Here is a 15901-nt window from a genome sequence, read left to right as displayed (position 1 = left end):
GAAAGAACAACATCAAGGAAAAATGTCATAGTGTGTGGTCAGGGCTGAATCCGCAGGAAACAAACAGGGAGAATTTGAGAAAATCAGCTAGTTGTAAATGTGGAGGAACACGGCTGCACACCACACAATGTGGCAGCAGCGGTAAGGTCCAGATAAATATTTAATTTCTGATGAAAGGCAATAGCCTGTTGTTTCCCACGAGTGATGTCAGACCTGCTGACTATTTCTGGCAATTCAGTTTTTAAAAAAAAATTATATTTAATTTTATCTATCCATGACTTAAACTAGGTCAAGTAATTTAGTCTTAAACTTATTTCTGGTAACTTTAACTACATGTCTAATCCATAAAGGTATCACTTGGCACTTTGAAAGCATTGAAGTGCATCCTGCACCCTGTGTGAACTCTCGGAGCTTCAAGCGTCCTAGGCAATCACATATGCAAATCACAAGTGCCAGAGAGCTCTGGGCTTTAAACATTAGCTGTTACCACTGAAGTATATCTGTGAGGCTGTGAGCTTGGACCTCACAGCAGAAATTTATGATCCCTTGCCAATGGATGTACAGGTGGGGAGGATGGGGGATGGTTAGTAATATTGTGCAGGTATCCTTCCTGCTGCCCAACCATCTGTTTGTGACCGAGCTGCGATTTTAAGTGGGGGGGGGGGGGAGGGGGGCATGACCTAAAGTGAGGTCTGGTAGGGAAGAGTCTCTCCTCCCTGTCAGACTTTAAAGAATGCTGCATTAAATCCAGGATGTGAAATGAGGCATTATGGGATTCCATTACCACACTCCCTCTCGTTTCCTTCACCTTCGGAATCCGTTGCCTGTCAGCTTTGCAGTCTCCATTTTAACAATCTTGTTCTAATCGACTCATGTGAGTTTGTTGGAAAACCCAGAAGTCCAATGTCACCACTCCCACTGTGTCAATCTTCCCCAAGAGTAAAAAAATCTCTGAAGGACTTGGTGAGGTCACACCTGGGGGTCTTTGCACAGGAAGGATATTCCTCCCTTAGCAGGTAGCATCCTCGTAAATATTTTCTGCACTATTTCTAGTTTAATAATATCCTTGCTATAATAGGGTGACCAGAACTGTACACTGTATTCTAAGTGTGGCCTTACTAATGTCTTGTAAAACTTCAGCAAGACTTCCCAACTCCTGTATTCAATGTTCTGACCAATGAAATAAAGCATGTCGAATGCCTTCTTCACCACCATGTCCACCTGTGACTCCACTTTCAAAGAGCTATGAACCTGTACTCCTAGATCTCTTTGATCCATAACTCTCCCCAACTCCCTACCATTAACTGAGTAGGTCCTGCCCTGATTCGATCTACCAAAATGCATCACGTCACATTTATCTAAATTAAACTCCATCTGCCATTCATCGGACCACTGGCCCAATTGATCAAGTTCCTTTTACAATCCTACGTAACCTTCTTCACTGTCCACTATGCCACCAATCTTGGTGTCATCTACAAACTTATTAACCATGCCTTCTAAACTCTCATCCAAATCATTAATATAAATAACAAATAACAGTGGACCCAGCACCAATCCCTGAAACACACTGCTGGTCACAGGCCTCCAGTTTGAAAAACAACCCTCTGCAACCACCCTTTGGCTTCTGTCGTCAAGCCAATTTTGTATCCAATTGGCTGGCTGAACCTGCATCCTGTGAGATTTAACCTTTTGCAACAAGCTACCATGTAATACCTTGTCAAAGGCCTTGCTAAAGTCCATGTAGACAACATTACAAGATTTAATCCAGATGGATTTTGATAAACATGTCCACACAGCCGCAAAGTCCTGATGGCAGAATCAGCCTGAAATAACAGGTTATTCCTATCGTAATAGAGGGGTTACCGTGCAGGTATAATACTTTGGCACGCTAATCACTCAAGCACCTTTGACTAAAGTTGATAAATGTCACCTGCCAGCCCAACTGGAGAACCCAACACCAGTGTGAGAGAAATCTACCAGTGAGGCCTAACAGACATATCCCAAAGGAGGATCTGAGGAGAGTGTGTTTTTTTTTAAACTGTTCTTACTACCTCCTTGGTTACCCCTTCAAAAAACTCAATCAAATTCATGAGACATGATTTTCCACTCACAAAGCCATGCTGACTGACCATAATCAGTCGTTGCCTCTCTAAATGCCCATATCCTGAGACCAAAGTTTAAAAAGTGAATGCAATCTGCAGAACGTCCTTGAAACACCCTTCACTGCGCCACCATATGCCATATTACAATGGCTGGAATTCTCCAGCCTTTGTGATTCAGCTTTCCCATCGGCAGCGCACCCCTGTCCGTGGTTTTGCCGGCGGCGTGGGGTGGCTTCATTGGGAAATCCCATTGACAAGCAGGACGACACAAACCCGCTGCCAGCAAATGCCGCGCAGCCGAGATACACGCGGCTTAGGAACCGGAGAATCAGCCTAGTGCCCATCCTTACTTGTCAGCTGGAGGATTAGCAACATCTGAGATATCCTCTCGGGAAATACCTGCCAGTACACTCTGGCTGCATTTCTGCTGCAAAATCTCAGCGGCCAATTGTCTGTTCTCTCCTGTATGGTCCAGTGCACACTTGCACCACTGGTGCATGAAAGTAGAAAAACTCTTTGAAGTTTCAGAATGGGTGATGTTATTCCCAAAATAATTACATACTTTGATGATTGTGCCTAAATACCGTCATTTGAATATATTTGGTATTCATGATATTTTTGTCGCTGCTACTCTGTATTTGATTAATTAATTAAGCAAAAACAATAAATCCGACATTAGTAATACATTTTGCACAGTGGGTGATCAAGCATATCTCCAAGATGCAGGGTAATTCTGAGAGTTCAATTGTGCCATAGTGCTGTTTATGAATCTAGGTATTAGCTGCAAAATTTTCCAAATGACAGAATGAGCTGTAATTAATTTGATATGGAGTGACATTTTGTCAAATGGCGAGTTGAAACCTTATGGTGTTCCTTGTCACAGTCCCTTAGCGACTGAGATTGGTCCTCCAGCAATTACAACATCAGGAGTGTAGAAATTAGAATTTTAATGATCCGCAGAAATCCTAATTATCTACATGGGTCCTAATGCTCAGAGAAATAGCCTTCTGCCTATCTTCCATCGAAAACAATTATGTCCTAATTTAGAGCTAATTATTTTACTACTGCACTCAGCACAATTCAAATCAAAGCTCAAGGGTGAATAATTTATAAGCTGCACAGATAGTTTCATGGTTAAGAAAAAGTCTCTATAAGCTAGGTAAACATTAGAGGGGTTGATAATGCAGCAGATAAGCTAACTTCACCAGTTATTATCTCCTCTTTATGCCAACCAGCTTCCGTGGAGCTCGACATTATATTCAGGGTCAGGATCCTCGTGAGCCTATCACGCAACTTTGTACAGGCTCCCAGCCCTCTGGACACATCATATTTGGATGTGTAAAGCACTGTGGCCTCTTTGGAGACCTCGGTGCCCAACTTTCCATTGCGTACTTCATTGCATCTTGATAGTGAAAGTGGACTTGAAAATCCATTGGAGGCACATCCTGTCAGGAATGCACAAGCTCAAGACCTCCGCCAATGACTCCAGCAAAATCAATTACTTGCAGCATTCAATAACTTATTTTAAAATATTTTTATTAGGTTTTGTCAAGTTTCACTGACAACATTACAGGGCCAGATACGACAGAAACACCTATTTACAGTAATTCATGCACATTGTGGTTCAGGCAGTAATTTGCCATCAATCTGTCTTCTGTGGTCGTCTTCTCTTCTGCCTGTCCCGGGTTCTTCTTGGGCGCATTCATTCATCCCCGCGCGCCACCCCCCCACCCCCCTCCCCCCCCACACCCATGATGCCCTCTCCCCTTTGACTAGTCCCATGTCTCCCCCACCCACTCTCCCCACTTTATGGGTTGCTGGCTACGAACAGGCCATGAAACAAGTGGCGAACAGCTTCCATGTCCTGAGAAAGAATATCTTCTGATTCACGGATGGCAAAATTTTTCTTCTCCCGCCTGAGAAATTCTGCTAGGTCAAACTGGCAGTCTGCTGCCGATCACCAGCCGAGCAGGAGTCTATGGCGGGCAATCAAGGACGTAAAGGCCAGAGCATGGGATCCTCTCCCCATGTAGATGGCTGTTCTGAGACTCCAAAGACCATCACTAGTGGGCATGGCTCCACCCTCACTCCCACAACCCTGGTCATCACCTGAAAGAAGGACGTCCAGAAAGTCTGGGCCAAGACCAGAACATGTGGGCTTGGTTGGCTGGGCCTCCCTGCCACTGTTCACATTTATCCTCCACCTCTGTGAAGAACCCGCTCATGCGTGTTCTAATTAGGTGTGTCATAATATACACACAAGTATATGATGGTGCACAGGCAGGCATTGATTGAAACACAGGATGACCAATGAACACACAGAACACAGCAGCCAATCACCAGACAGGACACGGTCACTATAAAGCCAGAGGGCACTAGTTTTCCCGCTCTCTCGGGATCCAGCCTCTGAGACAGTCAGAGCCCGGGAACAACAACTAGAACATACACCATGTGGTAGTAAGATAGTCTGGTCAGGTTAGCCTCAGGTCTCCAGTCAACTCAGCATAGTGTCAACCCACAGTTCAAGTATGTATGATAATTAAGAGTTCAATAAAATCGAGTTGCATTTCTTCAAGTGTTGGAAGCCTGTCTCTCTCACTGCTGTGGTAAACGCAGTCCTCGCAGACCCAGCTTACCCAACACACCATAGTATCAGTGAGTCATGTTTGAGTTTGAAGGACCTACCTTGAGATAGTCTGCCTTTGACGAGTGATCAGCCATCCGGTAACATGGACAGCGTCCGCCCTCCTCCGCAGCTCCGCATTGCCGGCAAACTGGAAGATTTTCAAGCAGAAGTTTCAGTTTTATCTTGAAGCCACCGACATTGAAGCTGCATTGGATGCCAGGAAGATTGCTCTCTTCCTCTTTACAGCCGGGGACCATGCTATCCACATTTTTAACTCCCTCATCTTTGCTGAAGGTGAGGACAAGACAAAGTTCAAATCAGTCCTGCTGAAGTTCGACAGCCACTGTGACATCGAAGTCAACAAAAGCTTTGAACACTATGTGTTCCAGCAGAGGCTTCAGGGTAAGGATGAACCTTTTCAGTCCTTCTTAACCCATCTCCGTATCCTCGCACAATCCTGTAACTACGGCTCCACTTCCGACTCCATGATCCGTGACCAGATCATTTTCGGGGTCCACTCCGATCCCCTTCGTCAGCAGCTCCTTAAAGTTAAGCAGCTCACCCTTACCATCGCCATCGAGACCTGCGTCCTACACGAGCACGCTAATAACCGGTACTCCCATATCAAGGCGGCAGAGACGGTGCGGCAAGGCCCCCACGATGCGGAGTGGGTTCAGGCCGCAAAACAGCTCCAGGGCCTGAGTCTGGATGAGGGCGGCCATTTTGCGCGCTTCTCCGGGCTCCTGCGCATGCGCGCAACGACCGAGGGGACGGCGAGGCCGACGACCGAACTGCGCAGGTGCGCACATCGTTCAACCGCACTGCACATGCGCGGTGGCGCATGGAGCGTCCTGACGTTGGCGCCATGACGTGCAACAACTGTGGCTCCAAGCGCCCACTTAAAGCGGCAATTTCCCGCGAAATCTCGACGCTGTCCCCAGTGTGGCAAGCTTGGCCACTACGCAGCCCTGTGCAAATCTGCTCAAGTGCCCAACACACATCGATCCCAGCAGCAGCGCAGGAACATCCGGTCAGTGTAGCAAACCGTGGCAGACTCCGACTCTGACATGTTTCCAGATCCCGACACCGAGGACCTCACATCCGGGTGGGCATCATCACCAAGCATACGATGCTTTCCGCGAAATAGGTTAAACAACTCCCAGTGATGAGCATTGTTCCAGACGATGAGTGGTGTGCCACCCTTACGGTCAACAAAGCTCGCATACGCTTCAGGCTGGACATCGGCGCTTCAGCAAACCTCATTTCAAAGTCTGACCTTGACACCATCCACGTCAAGCCAAGCATTCTTCCACCGGCCTGCCAGCTTCTCGACTACAATGGCAATGCCATTGCTGCCAGTGGCTCATGCCAGCTTGCAGTATCCCATCGTCTTCAAAAGCAACTCTGCATTTTGAAATTGTAGGGTCCAACAAAGCTTCCTTGCTCGATGCTCAGGCCTGCAAAATCTTGAATCTTGTGCAGTGGGTTCACACCATGTCACTCGCTGAGGCAACGGCCTCGCCAGATGCCAACTTCCAAACCCAATTCGATGACATCATAGCACGATACCACAGCGTCTTCGAAGGTATGGGCACACTCCCTGACAGATACGAGATACTACTGAATCTGAATGCCACACCTGTGGTTCAGGGTGCCGGCACCCCTTAAGGACCACCTCAAGCAGCAGCTGCAAGACCTCCAGGACCAGGGCGTCATTTCTAAGGTCACGGAACCCACGGACTGGATTAGCTCCATGGTTTGTGTCAAAAAACCATCAGGGGAACTTTGCATTTGTATCGACCCCAAAGATTTGAACCGTAACATCATGAGGGAACACTACCCAATACCTAAATGAGAAGAGCTCACCAGCGAAATGGCTCACGCCAAGTTTTTCACGAAGCTGGATGCCTCCAAGGGGTTTTGGCAAATACAGCTGGACGCGTCCAGTCGAAAGCTCTGCACATTTAACACCCCGTTTGGACGTTATTGTTACAACCGGATGCCCTTTGGCATCATCTCCGCCTCGGAGGTGTTCCACCGAATAATGGAGCAAATTATGGAGGGCATCGAGGGGGTGTGAGTGTACGTCGATGACATAATTGACTGGTCCACAACTCCTCAGGAGCACATCGATCGCTTCAAACGAGTGTTCCATAGGATCCACAAGCATGGCCTCCGACTCAACAGGGTCAAATGCTCGTTCGGTCAAGCAGAAATAAAGTTCCTTGGCGACCATATTTTGCAATTCAGTGTGCAGCCAGATGCAGCAAGGTGTCGGCGATCAACGCTATGAAGACACCAGAGGACAAGAAGGTGGTCCTCCGCTTTCTAGGGATGGTCAACTTCCTTGGGAAGTTTATCCCCAACCTTGCATCTCACACTACAGCTCTCCGCAATCTTGTAAAGAAAACCATCGACTTCCAGTGGCTCCCCGCTCATGAGCAAGAGTGGCGTGAACTCAGGGCGAAACTCACCAAGGCCCCGGTACTGGCATTCTTCTACCCTGCCAAGGAGACGAAGATCTCCATTGATGCGAGCCAGTCTGGCATTGGGGCAGTACTCCTCCAGCGCGACGAATCCTCCTCCTGGACCCCAGCCACATATGCATCTAGAGCCATGACACCTACTGAGCAGCGCTATGCTCAAATCGAGAAAGAATGCCTGGGCCTCCTCACGGGGATTAACAAATTCCATGATTACGTGTATGGACTCCCCAAGTTTACGGTCGAAATGGACCACAGGCCACTGGTTCACATCATACAGAAGGACCTCAATGATATGACGCCACGCCTACAACATATCCTCCTCAAACTCCGACGCTATGATTTCGACCTGGTCTACACCCCGGGCAAGGGGCTCATTGTGGCCGATGCACTCTCTCGCTCCATCACCACGCCGTGCGAGCAGTCAGACTTTGTCTGCCAGATCGACGCCCATGTTGAGTTCTGCACATCCAACTGTCCGGCCACTGATGAAAGGGTCGTACAGATTCATCATGAAATGGCCAAGGATCCTCTACTCCAACGGGTCATGCGCCATCTCACAGATGGTTGGCAAAGGGGTCAGTAGCCACAGTTCTACAATATAAAAGACGATCTGGCAGTGGTCGATGGCATACTGATGAAACTGGACAGGATAGTACCACAGAGTATACGAGATCTCGTCCTCGGCCAACTCCACGAGGGTCACCTGGGGGTTGAAAAGTGTCGCCGGCGTGCCTGAGAGGCAGTATACTGGCCTGGCATCAATCAGGACATCGCCAACACTGTCCTCAATTGCCCAACGTGCCAACGGTTCCCGTCGGCTCAGCCGAAAGGGACTTTGCAGCTCCATGAACTGGTGTCATCCCCATGGACCAAGGTTGGCATTGATCCCTTTCACGCAAAAGGCCGGGACTACGTCCTCATTGTGGACTATTTTTCTAACTACCCCGAGGTGGTCAGACTGACTGACTTCACATCAGCAACAGTTATCAGGGCGTGCAAAGAGACCTTTGCCCGTCATGGCATTCCACTTACAGTTATGACTGATAATGACCCTTGCTTCTTCAGTCAGGAATGGACGGATTTTGCCCAACGGTACAATTTTACGCACGTCACGTCAAGCCCCCACTACCCCCAGTCGAATGGGAAAGCTGAAAAGGGGGTCCGCATTGTTAAACGACTGCTGTGTAAAGCGGCTGATTCGGGTTCAGATTTTAACCTAGCACTGCTAGCCTACAGGGCGACTCCTTTGTCCGCTGGCCTGTCCCCAGCACAGCTGCTAATGAACCGCACACTACGGACGACGGTGCCGGCTATCCACATTCCGGACCTTGACAATTTTCCGGTCCTGCAGAGGATGCAACAGTCTTGAGCCCAATGCAAGTCAGCTTATGACACCCACACCACAGATCTCCCTGCCTGACAGTGGCTGGTCAGCCACAGCTGTGGTGGTCAAGCAAGTGGCCCCCAGATCATTCCTCGTTCGCATGCATGGTGGCTCTTTTCTTCGGCGTAATAGGCGGGCACTACGGCTGCTTCCACGCTCGGCAGCTGAACGTGATGTCCCGCCTCACATGCTGGTTCCTCAGGACGCACCCTTCCACGAGGCCACCAATCTGACAGTCCTTTTACCGACCTCCACATTGGAGGCAGCTCCGCCCGTTCCAGTGCAGGCGGCCCCTGACCCTCCCTTGAGGCGGTCAACTAGAATTCGTCGCCCGCCACAGAGACTGAACTTATAGACTGAATGTTGCATCACCTTGTTATCTCATCGTTTACACATCTGTACATATTGTTTCTTCCTAATTTCTTGTATGCCCTCTATCAGCACTAGACACCTTACCATGTAAATACGTTCATGTACTTTGTATATAGTCAGGCTCCTAATCATGTAAATACGCTCACATACTTTGTACATAGTCAGGCTCATACACACACACACTATTTATTGACATATACACATTTTTTTAAAAATTAGGGGAAAAAAGGGGGGAGATGTCATAATATACACACAAGTATATGATGGTGCACAGGCAGGCATTGATTGACACACAGGATGACCAGTGATCACACAGAACACAGCAGCCAATCACCAGACAGACAGGACAATCACTCTGAGACAGTCAGAGCCCGGGAACAACAACTAGAACATCCACCATGTGGTAGTAAGATAGTCTGGTCAGGTTAGCCTCAGGTCTCCAGTCAACTCAGAATAGTGTCAACCCACAGTTAAAGTATATATGATAGTTAAGAATTCAATAAAATAGAGTTGCATTTCTTCAAGTGTTGGAAGCCTGTCTCTCTCACTGCTGCAGTAAACACAGTCCTTGCAGGTCCAGCTTACCCAACACATCATGGTGCACCCTGTGCACCACGTTTTAGTAGTGTTAGGTTCAGCCCTGCACACGTGGAGGTGAGGATTGCCCTGTGCAGTGCCTTGATCCAGAGTCCTCCCAATATCTCCCTGCCATTTTATCCTCCCACTTTTTCTTTATCTCACCCTTGGGTGCGCGAGCCTCTTCTAACAGTAGTCCGTACCTGTCGGCACAGTTCCCCTCCCCTAGCTCATCCGCGTTCAATATATTTGTCACCTTGGTGCTCCGGTTTCCTCCCACAAGTCCTGAAAGATGTGCTGTTAGGTAATTTGGACATTCTAAATTCTCTCTCTGTGTACCCGAACAGGTGCCGGAATGTGGCGACTAGGGAATCTTCACAGGAACGTCATTGCCGTGTTAATGTAAGCCTATTTGTGACAATGAAGTTTATTATTATTATTTTTATTATCAGATCTTGGAGGAGGATGGGGGACGGCGTTTGCAGGTTTAGTGATCTATTTTGGGGCTAAAATTGCCAAATTGTCACCTTTCCTGCATCCTCTCAGCACATCCCGTCACCACAAATCCAGTATTCAATAACTGTCAAGAACAGGGCAATTTTATTGGCAATTTTCCACTAAATTCAGTCCCCACCCACTTCATCACCAGCTCAATTTTGCTGATGTATATTTGATCATCTCTTGAATGAACTTTCATGTGCCCTGCCTGAGGTCTAAGCCTGTTTTCAGGCTTCCACCACACTCGGGGAATCCCCAAACGTTGGGGCTGGGTGGGAATTATTGGCCACTTAAGAATCTCAAATGGGGCAAGAGCAGGTGGCTCATCCTAGGCCTTGCCTGTCCCAGCATAAAATTGGTGCAAGGTTGGAGCGGTCAGAGAGAAGCACCTTCCTTAAATTTCATGCACCCCCCCCCCCCCCCCCAACCCCACACGTACACACAAAAGCCTGGGGGAGCATTAAATTCTATGTTTTGGGGGTCCAGACCATATTCATAGTCTGGATTAAACTGAGACCCTGTTTTCCTTCTCAAGAGGAACTAAATATCCCATGACACTAATTGCGAAGAAGAGCATGGGAGCTAGCCCACTGTCCTCAATAATTATCAACAAATATCTTTAAATGATCTGGTTATTGTCACATTTATGTTTGTAGGAGCGTGTTGCTGAATTTCCTGCTTTACGACAGTGATGCATACTTCTTGGCTAATAAGCATGTTGGAATGTCCCGAAGTCATGAAATAGAAATAGATATCCTTCTTTCTTTGTAGGTTTCTGCTGTTGGTTTCCACAGAACATAGAACATAGAACATAGAACGATACAGCGCAGTACAGGCCCTTCGGCCCTCGATGTTGCACCGACATGGAAAAAAAAACAAAAGCCATCTAACCTACACTATGCCCTTATCATCCATATGCTTATCCAATAAATTTTTAAATGCCCTCAATGTTGGCGAGTTCACTACTGTTGCAGGTAGGTCATTCCACGGCCTCACCACTCTTTGCGTAAAAAACCCACCTCTGACCTCTGTCCTATATCTATTACCCCTCAATTTAAGGCTATGTCCCCTCGTGCTAGCCACCTCCATCCGCGGGAGAAGGCTCTCGCTGTCCACCCTATCTAACCCTCTGATCATTTTGTATGCCTCTATTAAGTCACCTCTTAACCTTCTTCTCCTTAACGAAAACAACCTCAAGTCCATCAGCCTTTCCTCATAAGATTTTCCCTCCATACCAGGCAACATCCTGGTAAATCTCCTCTGCACCCGTTCCAAAGCTTCCACGTCCTTCCTATAATGAGGCGACCAGAACTGTACGCAATACTCCAAATGCGGCCGTACTAGAGTTTTGTACAACTGCAACATGACCTCATGGCTCCGGAACTCAATCCCTCTACCAACAAAGGCCAACACACCATAGGCCTTCTTCACAACCCTATCAACCTGGGTGGCAACTTTCAGGGATCTATGTACATGGACACCGAGATCCCTCTGCTCATCCACACTACCAAGAATTTTACCATTAGCCAAATATTCCGCATTCCTGTTATTCTTTCCAAAGTGAATCACCTCACACTTCTCCACATTAAACTCCATTTGCCACCTCTCAGCCCAGCTCTGCAGCTTATCTATGTCCCTCTGTAACCTGCAACATCCTTCCGCACTGTCTAAAACTCCACCGACTTTAGTGTCGTCTGCAAATTTACTCACCCATCCTTCTGCGCCCTCCTCTAGGTCATTTATAAAAATCACAAACAGCAACGGCCCCAGAACAGATCCCTGTGGTACGCCACTCGTAACTGAACTCCATTCTGAACATTTCCCATCAACTACCACTCTCTGTCTTCTTTCAACTAGCCAATTTCTGATCCACATCTCTAAATCACCCTCAATCCCCAGGGAACCTTATCAAACGCTTTACTGAAATCCATACACCACATCAACTGCTCTACCCTCGTCTACCTGTTCAGTCACCTTCTCAAAGAACTCGATAAGGTTTGTGAGGCATGACCTACCCTTCACAAAACCATGCTGACTATCCCTAATCATATTATTCCTATCTAGATGATTATAAATCGTATCTTTTATAATCCTCTCCAAGACCTTAACAGGTCAAAAACAGACAAAATCACTGGCCTGAAAACAATGGCTGAGAATTCCCCACTGCTCTACTACTGTAACTTTAACTTTGCCAGACATATATCAGAAACTCTTGGAACTGATTTCTGACATTCTTTCAATAAAATTATGGTGACAGATTGGGAGCAGCTCCGAGGACAGCTTAACCAATGTGTCAGCAGCCTGCTCTGTGGAATTATAAAGATGTGACAAAGGACTCCCGCACTTGCCCGTACAAGGCCTGTTGTGTAAAGATTTGATGCAGCCGTAACCTTGACAACCGCTGACAAAGCTGGTCTCAATGCTGCAAATGAAGCAGAGGCATTTTGCAATTGCATCCTTTGAGAATCTGCACAGACAGATGTCTTTGAACAAGTCCAGATATGACCCCTCATTTTCATAAAACATAGCTCTTTTGATGAACATTGCACCCAGGCTTCTGTTGTGAAGTGGGCTCCCTAATCACACTGCTATGCACATCAGCTATAGCGTATCAAGATCCCACACCTGGGCCAGAATCTTGTGACAGCATTGGGATGTTACGGCTGCTGGTTCGAGAGCAGCAAGACCCCCACTTTGGTACTTTCTGGGAAGCCCAATCAGGCAGTTGACAGGCCAGTGGAGGGCCTTTCCCTGGGATCAGGACCAAGGGGTGGAACTTCCTCCCTACCAAAAATTGTTGGCCAATCAGTGGCCAGCAGATCTCTTGAACGGCAGTGCCACCAGGTTGGTGGTGGCTGCTGCCTTTTGAGGTAAGCCCCCAAGCCACAAGTGAGTGATGGCGCGAGGGAGTTTGTGGGGTGAGGTCATGGGGGAGGGTTTGTGGAGTGATTTAGGGGAGACAGCAGAAGTGGCAGGGAGTGGCTATCAGCGGGTTCCCCATTTCCTGATGCCATGTCTCTCGATCAGCTATTACCTTTGAACGAAGAACCCTTTCTTAATAAGGACACGGGGAGTCCACACCGAGTAAAGTAAGAAAAAAAGTTTTATTTACACAAACAATATATACACTACCCGACAGATCCTTACCGGGTTCCTCTGGTTGGTGCTTTACGGGCATTGGTTAATTAAGATACCCCGCCCCTAGCAGGGGAGCCCATACTCTATAAGGAGCATGGGGAAGACAAGCGTAATAATAATAATCTTTATTGTCACAAGTAGGCTTACATTAACACTGCAATGAAGTTACTGTGAAAATCCCCCAGTCGCCACACTCCGGCACATGTTCAGGAACACTGAGGGAGAATTCAGAATGTTCAGTACACCTAATAGCACGTCTTTTGGGACTTGTGGGAGGAAACTGGAGCACCCGGAGGAAACCCACACAGACACGGTGAAAACGTGCAGACTCCGCACAGACAGTGACCCAAGCTGGGAATCGAGCCTGGGTCCCTGGCGCTTTGAAACAACTGTGCTAACCACTGTGCTACTGTGCTGCCCATAAAGTGGAATGACGGGAGTGGGATTTAATCCCACGCCACTAGACAGCGACCAGAAATCACCAGGCTTAAACAAGGCAAGGAAACACACTCCTTGAGTCTGGCCCCTTCGACCACTTGGCCATTCTGACAAGTTGTATTCCCACCCTGGAGGTCCCGTGCAGGATATTACACCTATCTCCCTGGGGAGACGGCAAGCAAATGTGCCAGGGTTTGCTTGTTGTACACATTATATGGTGAGCCCCTGCCATATTCCCCCACAAACGTCTGAAGCTTCTGGTGTGTGGCTAAATGCTATTGCTAATCAGGAATTGGCAATCGTGATTAAGTAAAATAATCTTTATTGTCACAAGTAGGCTTACATTAACACTGCAATGAAGTTACTGTGAAAATCCTCTAGTTGCCTGTCTGGGTCACAGAGGGAGAATTCAGAATATCCAAATTACCTAACTGCACATCTTTTCGGGACTTGTGGGAGGAAACTGGAGCACCCGGAGGAAACCATTTGAACCTGGAACCTTGGGGCTGTGAAGCAACAGTGCTAACCACTGTGCTATCATGCTGCCCGTAAGTGAGCACTTCACACAACCCAAGTGGATTCCCATGGGTGGGCGGCCGATGTAGTATGTGGGAGTCATAGCCTAGCATCCCAATCAGACCGTGTTGCCAGGACACTGTGCCTGAACACTGCGGGAGGCAACAGCCTACACGTAGCAGCCAACACCTGAAGACCCAAGGGTTGGACACAGCTCCAGGGGACATGTCCACAGCCGAGAGTGGGTGAGTGTCACAGGGAGGGTGGGATGCCTGGAGAGATGGGCCAAGTGTTCGAAGGTTGACCCGTGTTGTGTAATAAAGTGACAGAGGCATCATATTGGTTGTGAGCAAGTGTGTTTATTGTGTTTGACAATTCCCCACCCTCCCAATGGTTCTGCCCCCTCCTCAACGTCCTCTTCCCCATCCTTGGTGCCCTCAGTGATCCTCGATGTGTTTTCCCCATCAAACTCTACCACTGCGTCTTAGGTGTATCTCCAGGATGCACATCAGAGGTGGAGGCAGCCAGATGCTTACCTTGTCCCGTGGCATTCAATGCCCCTGGCAGATGTCCACTGGGGGCTCTGGGGCTGGAGGGTCCCGACTCACTTGTCGGCACAGACATGCCACAATGCCCCGTGTGCTGGCTGTAAGTCACAGCCACATTGAAGGGGTGGACCCGGGGAGCTGCTGGCCACCATCACCACTCCATGGGACGGGGATGGGTTGGCACTCAGGGTTCACAGAGGGGCAGCTAGTTCGAGTCCCGGCTGCCCCTGCATCATTTGGCTCTGCCAGCCCTGGCAGCTCCCCAAGGTTTGCACCATCGCGTCAACGTCCTTGGCGATGCTCCTCAGTGATTGAAACCTGCTCGGCAGCGCCTCGGCAATGTCCACCAGAGACTGGGACAAGCTCCGCAGCGCCTCAGCCATTCCCATGTGAGAGCGGGACATTTCTCGCAGAACCTCACCAAGGTCGGCCTGGTACTAGGCTCAGCCCAAAGAAACACTTACGAAGGTTGACCCGTGTTGTGTAATAAAGTGTAAACTGGTCTAAACTGGGGGTAGACCTCTTTCACGCCAATGGGCGCGATTACGTGCTCCTGGTCGACTATTTCTCCAGTGGTGAAACTGTCGGACCTCACGTTGAGGTCCGTCATCAAAGCCTGCAAAGAGACGTTTGCCGGACACGGGATACCACTCACAGTAATGAGTGACAACGGTCCATGTTTCTACAGCCACGAGTGGTCCGATTTTGCATGATCCTACAACTTCAGGCACATCACTTCCAGTCCCCATTACCCGCAATCAAACGGGAAGGCTGAGAAAGGGGTCCATATCGTCAAGCGGTTGTTGTGCAAGGCTGCAGACTCAGCATCCGATTTTTTAAAAAATAAATTTAGTGTACCCAATCATTTTTCCAATTAAGGGGCAATTTAGAGTGGCCAATCCACCTAGCTTGCACATTTTTGGGTTGTGGGGGCGAAACCCACGCAAACACGGGGAGAATGTGCAAACTCCACACGGACAGTGACCCAGAGCCGGGATCGAACCTGGGACCTCAGCGCCGTGAGGCCGCAGTGCTAACCCTACTGCGCCACCGTGCTGCCCAGCATCCGATTTTAACTTGGCGCTGCTGGCCTACAGGGCGGCCCCTCTGTCAACTGGTTTGTCTCCTGTGCAGATGCTCATGAACCGCAACTTGAGGACGACTGTTCCAGCCATTCACATTCCAGACCTTGACCATCTCTTGGTGCTGCTAAAAGT

At 48.5% G+C, this 15901-nt stretch overlaps 1 non-coding gene across 1 annotated transcript; it reads right to left on the bottom strand.

Annotated features, from left to right (window-relative positions):
• Positions 1 to 1783: 1783 nt before the first annotated feature.
• On the bottom strand, positions 1784 to 2028 carry LOC119966686. Its single transcript, XR_005460810.1, has one exon. It is a non-coding gene; the product is annotated as a small nucleolar RNA SNORA53 (small nucleolar RNA).
• Between the last annotated feature and the right edge of the window lie 13873 nt (positions 2029 to 15901).

The sequence above is a fragment of the Scyliorhinus canicula genome, chromosome 5 (assembly GCF_902713615.1).
Source record: "Scyliorhinus canicula chromosome 5, sScyCan1.1, whole genome shotgun sequence".
NCBI classification, from domain to species: Eukaryota; Metazoa; Chordata; class Chondrichthyes; order Carcharhiniformes; family Scyliorhinidae; genus Scyliorhinus; species Scyliorhinus canicula.
The sequence above is the reverse complement of the archived record's forward strand: the minus strand, read 5'-3'. Positions and strand labels throughout refer to the sequence as shown.